Consider the following 12,840-nt stretch of genomic DNA (forward strand, 5'->3'; position numbering starts at 1 on the left):
TCAATTTCTTTGGGAAATTTACATATATAATGTATGCAGAAGTATTATTATTAACCTAAGCATCTTTGTGTTTGCCGTATGTATGTGTATACCAATACTATTTTAGATAAACAATTTATTTTTTACATTTTAAAGATATTCTAGAATTTACTCCCATATATAACTGGATTTAGCCCACAACAATTCTGATCTGGAAATTTAGCATCACGAATTTTGACTCTAAAGGTAAACTAGAAATTAAAAAGAGAATTTCCTTAGTGCAGAAGAAGTGATCAAGAATCCTCCCATCTTCCTGTTTACTTGTCTCTGCACCAGTTCTACTGCTTCTTATTGCCAGGCACACACCACTCCTCTGAACTTAGTGTGAGAGCTGTCTAATCATGCACAGAATTATAGCGCCTGTTGATGAGGTGTTATATTTTAATTAATACACTCCATAAGCTCATTATCTTTTTTGGCAATCAAACCTCACCAGTGACTTTTATTATGATCACAAATTTTGTTCCTGTGTGCTGTGGCAAAGCAATATTTGTTTTGTCTTGTATTTTTAACATTATTTTTTGGATCCAAGAGAAGGTCATGTCATCTTTCCCTATTAAATTTCAGCTTGTCATATTTTTCCTATCATTTTATCCTGAGAGCCCTGATTTAATCAAGCAATGTGTTAATATCCTGTTGAGTTTTTAAAAAGCCAGAAATATGATGATCTTATCTCCAAATTTTAATCCAAGCCCATCAGCTCATCTATAAAAACTTCTTTTCAAATTGACATTAGTCCCTTAAACACCTTAATCATTTTCATGGTTGCAAAGCCATTTGCAGTTCACCCAATGCTGTCATGCAGCTCATGTATCTCGATTTGCCTTTAAAACAGCATAAAAGACCACTTCACATTAACTGCTGAACTAGAAATATATAATGCCCACAACATTTCTACAATCTAGCAGTTTAGAAATCCCGTTAATATAAAATGGGGTCAGTATGATATGACTTGCTCTGTATCTTAGTGATACTTTTCTTTTCCACATACACATAAAATATCCTAGGCAAAAGTAACATATTGTGTAGAAATTTAAACATTTTCCCTGATGTTCTGATAATTTGAGTCTATGAAATAAACCAATAATAGATTAATAAGAGAAAAAGGCATACAAAATTATTAACATCCGTATGGTAACAAGAGCATATAAAATATATAAACTAAAAGAAAGGGCCAGAGGGTTGATGCCTACATACCCTCTTCTTTGGGAAAAGGAGAGATGGAAGGTGTAGGAGTAAATGATTTTCAGGAGCGATAAATGAGGCCTAAGGGCTGTGGCCTGGGACCGAGTTTCTCTGGGCTCCAGGGGCGGTGGTGTCACAGGTTATGGGAGAGTGAAGGGAGGGAAGCATGTTGAGCAAAGGCTGACTTGTCATGCAGATGAAAACATCTCAGATGATCTTGGAGCTTCTCTCAGAAAGAATAGATGTGGTTGAGTTAATCCTCCCTAAAATGGACAGGGGAGGGGGTTCTCAGAAAGCCTAGCTGTTTATTTCACCAGTGTAGATTTTTCTGCAAATGCAAATCTCCTCCACAAAAACCAGCTTTGCAGGGCTATTCCCATCTGCAGGCCCTCTGAACAGCCATCTTGAAACATGTCAAAGCAGTATACCTTGGGGTAAAGTATTTTAGTTTTGCTTTAGCAGTCATGGTTTATGCCCACTTCCTTCACCACCTTCGAAGATAGAGCCTTGTCTGTCCATTGCAGCTCTTCTGTATCTGTCTCATTCTTCACCCTTTGCTAAAGATCACTGTTAGAGACTTGGTGATCTTAGTTACAATTTCCTCAGTAACGGATGTATAATTCATTTTTGACATAAGATATAATTCTTTCAGCAATACTTTGTACTGTTATACACACACACGCATACACACCATTCATTTCACTTATACTTCAACTCCAAGTGATTGCTTTATTCTTTTTGTAGGGGAGTAAAAAATAATTTTCCTTCTACCATTCTACGTTCTTAGTTCTTACCCCTGTGACTGATTAGCAAGAGAAAAACACACAGAAGTTTATTAACATGTATATCACATATGTACATGGGAGATACCCAGGAAAATGAGAAAGTCTCAAAGAGGTGGCATAGTGCACCAGCTTATAAAACACCTTCAAATAAAACAAAAAAAGAAAGGTTAGAAGGAGGCCAGTGATGAGAAGGGGACAAGGAAAAGAGATAAATAAGAGTAAGGTTTGTTATGCAGATGAAATTCAGTGCCTGCTGTATTCATAAGAGTGTCTGATAAGTTAGTCACCCTCCTCTTCCAGGTACAGAGAGGGAGACATAAATGGAGATTTCCTTTACATGTAAATTTACCTTACAAGAGACTAACTTCTATTTTGTTTTCAGAGTTTCTCTTGTGTCTAAATAATCATTTGGAAATAATCCTTATGAAAAAGACACACATGTGGGGTTGGAAGACCATACTCTGATTTCCAACATATTCAATCTCAAAGTCATTTTGAACATCGAAGCTAGAACGAAATAGCAAGATCCAGTTTTCCCTCATCATCAATCAGCCTGCTTCTGTTAAATTAAGTTTGGTCTAAAGTTGTTTCCATTCATATTTTAATTTGACCTAAAGCCTTCTCCATACATATTGCACTGTTACCTGGTTTATGTGTGAACAGATTATAACTTACTCTTGTAACAAGTCTCGGCCAACCACAGGCAGTCAGCTGTTCAATGCAGTTTCAAATAAGGCAAATGCCCAGATGTTTGAGTTTTCTGTACTTTTTTTCTGTCCATAAATGTTATCTAACAATGTGGCAGCCCCAGAGTTGCTCTGAACTTATTCTGGTTTTGCAATTAAATTTGCTCAATTAAACTCTGTTAATTTTAATTTGTCTAAAGCTTTTCTTTTCACAAATGATGTTAGAAGAGGGATCCAGTCTATGGCCAAACCACCCTGAACATGTCCCATCTCGTCTGATCTCGGAAGCTAAGCAGGGTCGGGCCTGGTCTTGGATGGGAGAAGAGGGATCCAAAGTACCACTTTCAGTGACCCTCAGGAGCACTGAATGATCAAGGAGGGACCTGCCTGGCCCATTGTTTCCATTGCTCTCTCACAATTGTGGATCACAGGTAAGTTGTCAGATTCTGCAGTCCCACAGATTTGTGTTTTGAGCTGAACTTGAGTACATTTTCGATCTGGACTAGGTTTGGAAGTCATGACAAAAACGCGACTGGGTTTAGCATTATATTGCATTCAATAATTAACTGGGTTGGATCCAGTTAGAGGTCTCCGATGTCTAACTGGGTCAGACAGAAACCGACAAGAAGTGACAATTACTGCAGGGGGTGCAAACTTTGGCTTTTGGAAATTCACAGGTTTCATTTTCTATTTCTTTTGTTTCTTTCTCTTGTGCACTTAGGTAGGGAAAAATTATTGACAGTTGATCAAATAATTTTTGATCTGAGAGCCAAAGCCAAAATTTATCTTAAAAATAGGATCCTTACTTTCTAAAGAACTGAGTATTCAACTTTTTGGCTATGTGCACCTTTATGTGCATAAGTATTAGGCCCCAGAAGCAGCAAATACTTATAAAAATGATGAAATCTTATTAAATATTATGTCCAATTTAAAACTACAGTGGAATGTTCCAAATGAACAGCACTGCACCCAGGGATGCCTATTTGATGTGTGGAAGCTTCTAAAAGAATTTCAATATTTTTTATTTCCTCTTTTTAAAGACTCTTTACAAAAGGCAAATAAAAAGCTCACACAACTAATTGATAAGATAATTGAATCCACTAACCTTTTGGCTTAGTTATCATCCTGCTCCAAAGGTTAAAAGAAAGCTGGATGAAGTGTTTATAAGGGGTAGGCCTTCAGGTAAAGTAGGCTTGATTCTTTTTCTGAGTAATCCATGCTGAGTACAGGCATAGAGAATGCTTTCTTTGCTCTATTTGTTAATGGGCTCTGCCCTGGGCTCAGTGGTCCAGTTAGAAAATGGAGACAAAATTGTAAGATATCTATCTAACTAAATTGGTCTTATAAAATCCTGTGATGAAGCTCCCTGATTTTATGTTACCTTGTTATCCATTTTAAATCTTCCATTGTGTTTCCTCTAACTGACACATCCAGACTCCTTTTAGAAAAAGCTTACATTATTTCTCTGTGCTTTGAGATGTAAATTTGCTTTCTTATTTTCTCTAAAACTCCATGAGGGCATTGGCCATGTAAGACAGATAAACTTTAACTTGATCCATATATAGGGACACAGGTTAGTTCAACTGACCTTTTAAAAGAGTGAGTTTTATCTGTCTCATCGCTAAAATTTTAAAATCAAAGCTAAGCTATAAAATCTTTATTGATGTTTGCATTTTTATGCATGCATGTGTATATGTCTGTGTTTATATATTGTCTACATGGTACCAAATTGACTTATATAAATAAATGAGCACTCTTAATTAAGTAAATAACTATCCCAAATGCTTTTCAAATTTATGTGACTTTAATAATCTCCAGTAAAGAAAACTAATTTTAAAATTGTTGGGAAGTGCTTGCTTCAGCAGCATATATACTAAAATTGGAATGATACACAGAAAATTATCATGACCCTTGTGCAAAGATGACATGGAAATTTGTGAAACATTCCATATTTTAATTAAATTTAAAAAAGCTTCTGCACAGCAAAGGAAATAAGCAACAGAGCAAATAGAGATCCTATAGAATGGGAGAAAATATTCATAAACTATACAGCTGACAAAGAGCTAATATCTGGAATCTACAAAGAACTCAGATAAATCAGCAAGAGAAAAGCAAACAACCCATCAAATGTGGGAAAAATAAGTAAATAGAAGTTTTTCAAAAGACGATAGAGAAATGGCCAAGAAATGTGGAAAAATGCTCAACATCACTAATCATCAGGGAAATGCAAATTAAAACCACAATGAGATACCACCTTATGCCTGTTATAGTGACCATTATCAAGAAGTAAAAAAACTATAGATGTGGACATGGATGCAGAGACAAAGCTTATACACTCTTGGTGGGACTGCAAATCTATGGAAAACAGTATGGAGATTCCTCAAAGAAATAAATGTAGACTTAACATTTGGCTCAGCAATCCTACTACTGGGCATCTACCCAAAGAAAAAGAAGTCATTTTATTAAAAAGACACCTGCACTCAAATGTTTATTGTAGCACAATTCACGATTGCAAAGATGTAGAATCAGCCTAAGTGCCCATCAATTCATGTGTGCATTAAAAAAAATGTGGTATATATATATAGCATGGAATACTACTCAGTCATAAAAAGGAATGAAATAATGTCTTTGCAGCAACTTGGTTGGAACTGGAGATCCATTATCCTAAGTGAAGTATCTCAGGAATGGAAAAACAATCACCGCATGTTCTCACTAATAAGTGAGAGCTAAATGATGGGTACGCACAGGTGCAAAGAGATGTAAAGGGCATTGGAAACCAAAAAGGGAGGAGGGTGAAGGATAAAACCTTACCTATCAGGTGAAATGAACACTATTCTGGTAATAAGCACACTAAAAGCCCTGATTTAAGCATTATACAAGGTATCCACATAACAAAAACATTTGTACCCCCTTAATGTTTTTAAATAAATAAATTGTTAGTAAAATAACATGGAAATTTAGACATTTTCTCTGGGTCTACTGGTCAGATTAATTTATACTCTCTCTGCTAGATGTTTTAAGGTCATAAAATGTTGCTTCTGTGATATTTTTGATACTTGCTTGATTTGTTTGTGAGCATATGTCTTCGGTTTTGAGAGTCTAGATTCTGGGGTCCAGATGAGTGGCCATGGTAAGGCATGGGGACATATCTGTGTCCATAGTACCTTGGCCACTAACGGCGAGGTAGAGCCAAGACCAATATGGTCCCATGCTCCCTGAACTAGCTCTGCCTCCTGGCCATACTGGAAGGGGTCAGATCCTCCAGGCACCATCTTAACAGCTCTGTCCTCTGTCCTGGGTTCTGTACCTGGTATATTACAATTAAAATTGCTTACTTTCTAGATTTTTTCTTCTTATTGGAACTTAGAGTTAGTAAGGGTTAAAATTGTAGTTTACATGCATAATTCAAACTTCTAGAAATAAGAGAAACAATTCTGTATACAGAGTGAATAAAGAAAATAAAATGTATTTTAGGTGAAGAAGGTTACAGAAAAGACATGATGATGTGATTTTTGTTAAAGGAAAAGTAATTTTGTCTAGTTTAGAAGTTATTCAAAGGTTGTTTCAAATTGAAGGAATAACAAAAGAATGATATAGGTAAAACTAAACAGAAATGAAAAGTTGAGGAAAGAAAGAAAATAGATAGAAACACATTTTATAAGAGGTTATAAAAAAGGCTGATCAGAATCTTATTTTGTGTGGTCCAAAGCTGACTGAGATTTGATAGATTTGTTTATAAGTTTTCCTTAAAATTAGCTTTAGTATTAAGAGTACACTAAACTAATGTTTGGTATTCAATCATGTAAACAAGATTTTTATGGAAATTTTACTTGTGTGGCCAAAACTGACTGAGATTGGATAGATTTGTTTATAAGTTTTTATTAAAATTAGCTTTAGTATTAAGAGTACAACAACAAATTTTCTTGCCATTTGCATCTTTAATGAAGGACATTTTAAGCCTTGTTGTCCATAGCTAATTGTTTTATTCTGATGCTTCTTCTAAAAGATCTATGCAAGTAATTATAGTCCTAAAGTGTTATACCTTCAAGAAGGCTCATGAAAAGGATGAAAAGGACTCTGACGAGCACTCCTAAATACAAGTTTCTGGTAACTTTAGGATCATGTCATTTTGGCTGGGCAAGAATTTGCAGAACTCTAATGAAGAGACTGGTATATAAAACTGTTAGCTCATGCAGGGCAAAAATTACTTAAAATACCAGGGAAATACTTTGACAGATTGTCATACTAAGTCAACCAGTACTGAAATTGCTAAGATATGCAATTTGAATGAACTCCATGATCCGAGTCAAATTACCTATGATAACCTATTAATTAAATGGTTCTATTAATATGAACCTAAATTGGGTAAATCAAATTAGTATTTAAGAGGATATAAATTTAATCTTAAATTTGTTCTCATAAAGAGCTTGTTTGGCCACCTGGTCCTTCTTGAGTCCATAAAATGTCCATTATTAAAAGGTCTGCACTCCATGATTCATCATGGAAATGATAAAATGATCCAAATTATGAAAAACTATTGATGTACTGACTGCTCTAAATTGCTAAAATGGTTTATGATCAATGTTTGGTTTGTCAAACCCATAATCCTGGAACTACAATCAATGCTTCAGCTACATCTCTGTTACCTTATGGGCCATTTGAACAATTCAATTGCTATTTTCATTGCATGTTTTCTGGTTATATAGAAGCTTTCCCATGCAAGAAGTCCAATGCTATAACAGTAGCTAAAATGTTATTAGGAAATACGTTTCTCTCATGTGCATTTCTGGAGAAATGTACAATGATACAGGTACTTGTTTCACTGGATAAGTTGTAAAGTAATTAAATGAGGTATTACAGTTATAATAACATTAGGTAAAGCAAACTCAATCGACTGTATTGCCTTGGTTGAAGATATTGCAGACTGATGACAATCAGATCCACTTTCAGGGACAAAACATATGTTGACCCCTGAAGAAATAGTCACTAGAAGATCCATGCCCCTAGTAATAGAACCTCATGTATCCTATTCTCCTGTTAATAAATCCTGATATGATCAAATGCTACAAGGCTTTAATGCATTATGCTAAATTGTATTTTCACCAGATAAAGGAAGCTTTTTATGATCCACCGAATAAGGATCCAGAACCTCTGTGATCCAGAACCTGGAGATTGCGTCTTCTGGGAACAGTATCAGAGAAAGACTTGTCTTGCCATCCACACTCAAACCTTGGGTCTGTAATCTTACAATTCAGAAAGGCCCCTACAGACTCTGGAATTGTACACCCATTGGAGATCTTAAGGTAAAGCTAACCAAGGAAGTTCTTCTCCAGAAGTAGATAGCATTCTAAATGTGAACAGCTTTCTTAAAATCGTGAATCAAGACTGCTCTGACATCATGAAATTCTTAGCTCTCTTAATGTTTTCCTTGCTTATGCCTCTATGAACAACAGAACTAGAAAAGGGGCCTCATGTATACCTGGGGGGTATACTTTTATTTGTGGAAGATTTCACAGCCAGCTTTGTACATTAGCAACCTTATGCTTTGATGAATGGAAGACAAAGGGTCAGTGTGTGCTAGGGATTTTAATGATTTTAATGGTATCTTTGTTGATTCATGATCAGTCAGAAACAGAACATTGGTCCACTCCTTTTAACCCACACCATAGGTTAAAGAGAACATTACCAGGAGGCCTTCACCCTTCTGGATGGACATCATTTGATAGGTCCCTTTTTCCATGGCTTGGAGAAACAATAAATGAGGCAATGATTAGAAATTTATCCTTCATTATAGGCTCTATAGTTAATTATACTGCAAAAGCTATGGTTGCACAGTAGACTTCTTTAAATTCTCTTCTAAAATTGTAGTAGGTAATGGAATTGCTCTAGGTTACCTACTGGCTGAAGAGGGAGGAATTTGTGCAGTTGCTGACACTTCTTGTGTCAGGCACATGGATGAATACATTGGGTATTACAGAGACTGAGTTGCAGGGGATTAACCAACAGGCTGCTTGGTTAACGTGCGTAGATGGCTAGATTCCTCATCTGGCTCATTCTTTGATCTATGTGATTTTGGTTGGCTTAGTTCACAGGGGCCCTGGCTAAGGAACATACTACAGCCTCTTGGTATTATCCTCCTGGTAGTCACAGTGGTAGTCTCCCTGGTGTGCTATTAATATATTTTCTCACAAGTTTTAAAAGTTTTCATTCAGCCATCTGTAGAATATCAAATGATCTATCTTTGACTAGAATGACAAAAATCTCAAAGAAATTCATGATCGTGAGGACACTGTAACCTATAAATGATGTGTTGAGACAGGAAACCTAAAATGATGGCAACTGAGAGTACTGCTAACACCCTAAGTTCTGGTCACATTTTCACTTGTGAGAGAATTGAACAGAAGGGGAAGATTGTTAAAATTATGAGCAACCATTAGGTCCAAGAGACCAGGCCAAATTGACATGGAGTCACTCATGCTAAATGCCACATAGTCAAACTGAAACCTTAAGGAAGCGGATAGATCCCAAACAGGTAGCAGATAAGACTAAGACTTGTGAATTTCATACTAAGACCAAATAAGTCCATTTATGATAGTGACAGAGGGTAATGTCAATGCCTAAACTTTGGATGAATTTCTCAAAATTGAGAGGTTGACCAAAAGAAGGGAATTGATAAATTAAGTTTGGCCTAAAGCTGGCTCCATACATATTTTAAGTTTGGCCTAAAGGTTTTTCCATACATATTGAACTGTAAGCTAACTTGATGTAATCTGACTGTAATCTATTCTTGTCAGAAGTAACTGAGTCTGAGCCAACTACAGGCAGTTCAAAGCAGGTTCAAATAAGGTAAAATGCCCACCTTTAAGCAATCTAGTTGTTTCTGTACATCACCAGTTTTCTGTAGGTCACTTTTCTTTTTCTGTCCATAAATATTATCCAACCATGTGGCAGCCCCAGAGGTGCTCTGAACATATTCTGGTTCTGGGGGCTGCCCAATTCATGAATCATTTTTTGCTCAATTAAACTGTTAAGTATAATTTATCGAAAGTTTTTCTTCTAACACCTCTAACAGTGGGGCAATCCCATCTTTGTTATTATTGTTCCAAATATAACTTTTAAAAGTATTTTTTTTTAATTTCAGGGTATTATGAGGGTACAAACATTAAGGTTACATTTATGTCTTTGCCTCACCCAAGCAAGGGTTAGAGGCATGCCCTTCCCCCCTACAATGCTCCCCATGTCCTTTTAGTTTCGAGTTTACCCCCCACCCCCGACCAACCTCCTAATCCCTGGAGAGTATTACTGCCATGTGATCATCCTAGTGTTCATCAGTTAGTACCAATTTGATGGTGAGTACAAGCGGAGCCCATCCTTCCGATCTTGTGGTGCCTCACTTTGGATAATGGGCTTAAGTTCAATCCAGGAAAGTATAAGAGGTGCTAGATCACTGTCTTTCTTATAATTGTATACATATACCAAATTTTAATAATCCACTCATGAATTGATGGGCACTTGGGTTGTTTCCACATCCTTGCAATAGTGAATTGTGCTGCCATAAACATTTGGGTGCAGATGTCTTTATCATAGAATGTTTTGTGCTTAAAAGTCTTTTTTTAATAATTTGTTTGAATTTTCTTTTCCTAATCACTTACAATTCTTTCATTTCAGATAATCCTTCACTTCCTGAATCCATAGTGTCATGACTTTTCTTTTTATCATTTTCCTCTTTCACTCTCTATTCCTTTTGGGAAATATTTCTTCCCTTTCAGTTGCAATCTTTCTTCATAGTTTTGATCCTCTTTCCACCTATCCTCCTTGGACCAGCCACTAGATTCTCACACTGACTGCATTTCTAGCCTACACACATACCTTGCCCATGTATGTACACACACATTCTCTCACACACATAATCTGAAAAACAAGAACCCGAGAATTCAGTCACCTCTTATTTCTAAACAGTTGCCACTGTGATGTAAAATGAATCCCTCTTCTATAAAACTCTTGATGCATCTGATTTTCTCTGTCACTTGGTTTTCTAAAATAATATAACCCTCCCATAATTCAGGTGGCACTGTTCTTTATAAATAAACATTGGTAATGAAGTAAAATTTAGGTAACTGGGTAACCCTTTTCTTTCACTGCACTCATTATATTCAGACTATTCCTTTGTGTTAATGTCGAACTAAATGAAAGTTGGGGAACAAAACAGAGAATAACTATTAGGAAAATAATTAAGTAGAATCATGTTTACATTTTTACTGTCAATTTTATTTGAACTAAATTCTCCTAAGTTTAATGTGATTCTTAAAGTTTCTTATTAAAAAATAACCTGCTTGAAGTTTTGACTATATAAGATCCCAGTAACCTTGCATTTCTACCAGAAGATTTAATGAATTAACTGAGTTAAGCGCTTACAACAATCCCTGACACATTGCAAGTGTTCAACAGGTGCTAATTCATAAAATAATAATTTTTTTTACTTCATCAGTGTTTTTGACATTATGAGAGGTAGTCACATGATTTTATTTAATGAAGTATATGATTTACTTTAACAATAGAACAGAAATCTAAACAATACATTTGCTGACTGACATTCTCCTGTTCCATCTTGTGTTACTGATGATCTTTAATATTACATTTTCGTGATCTACACTAGAGTTAGTATAATGTTTTAAAATGTCCATTGTTACAGATACAAAGTCCTATGTACTGAATCCAAGGATAGGGAATACATAACTGACACCACAGAAGAATTCTTTACAAAGAAAATTTACCTTTGGGTTCCTCTAAGTAACAGTGTTTTCCGGAGTGACAGCCAGTGCTTGCAGTCTTTGATACTGATTCAAGCATAGATAACGAGCTAGGGCCAGAACTACAATCAACACACTGCTTCTTTCATCAAGAAAGTCTCACTACTAAAAAAAACTGTCAGACAAGTAAACAGCATGCTTAATGATGTAGTTGATTTACATTCTGGCCTTACTGCACCATGAACCCAGTTGGCAGTAACAAACAGTTCAAGAATTGGCATTGGTCTGCAGAACACACTTTTGAGTGGCATTGCATTAGAATATTTACTAGAATATTTGAAATAAGTCAATTAAAATTTTTGTTTCTTAAATAAGGCAACCTATAAGTAAATGTGTGCTCAGTGTGGCAATAAATAGTTTTTAATAATCATTAATTAATAAAATATAACATGATTTTCGTAGATAGTTTTGCCAGTTATAGCAAATAAAATACAAGATACCCAGTTAAATTTGAATTTCAGTTAAACAACAAATAATAATTTGTATAGGCAAATTTATACACAGAACTGAATTATCTCACTGGAACTGCTTTATTGCAAAATTATAAGTTGTCAATGGCCACAGAAATGTCTTTTTTTTCCCCCAAATCTCTGACTTTACTTTCCTGGATTGATAAGAAAGATTAGTTGGTTAACGTTAAGAGCTGAGAATGATGGGTAAATTTTGAAAACTTTCATGAGAAGAAATTTGCTGTTTTATATCCATTAATCTTCATATGGCAGGTGACTAAAAAATACCTTTTCCAGTATTATTCAAGCATGAAATGACAAAGCTGATAGACGGCTGAAGCAAATAGCATTTTTGTTTGCATAGTGGGTTTTGGGCATGTTATTAATAACCATTTTACCTTCATTAATTACAGGAGCTTTATTTATTCCACTGGGTCTTAGAATAGATAATATGCTTTAAGATTTTCTTTCGATTTAAAAATTCATTTGAATGAAATATGGAACATAGAAATTTGAGTATCATTTAATCTAATGGTATCAGTCAATCATAATTAAGGGCCCATAGAAATGAAATGATTCCATTTTAACTTATTTATATTTATATATTTAAGAACAGCTACTATGTGCTAGACTATTTCACATATATTTTATTTAAAACTCATTATAATGCACAGAATGTAAATGGCCAATATTTGGATTGAAACCAGGTATGCCTACTTCAGAATCCACACTTCAAACCATCCTCGTCCCACATCCTCTCCCTCGGCTAGAACAGCAGTGGGTTTCGGTGTTACTACCAACACCAGCCAAGCGTCTTCATGTCCTACCTCATTCCCCTGCAATTATCTCACTATGTCTCTTAACATATTCTGTGTCCATGTTTTCC

This window comes from Propithecus coquereli, unplaced genomic scaffold, assembly GCF_000956105.1.
Source record: "Propithecus coquereli isolate 6110/MARCELLA unplaced genomic scaffold, Pcoq_1.0 Scaffold88, whole genome shotgun sequence".
In the NCBI taxonomy this organism is placed as follows: Eukaryota; Metazoa; Chordata; class Mammalia; order Primates; family Indriidae; genus Propithecus; species Propithecus coquereli.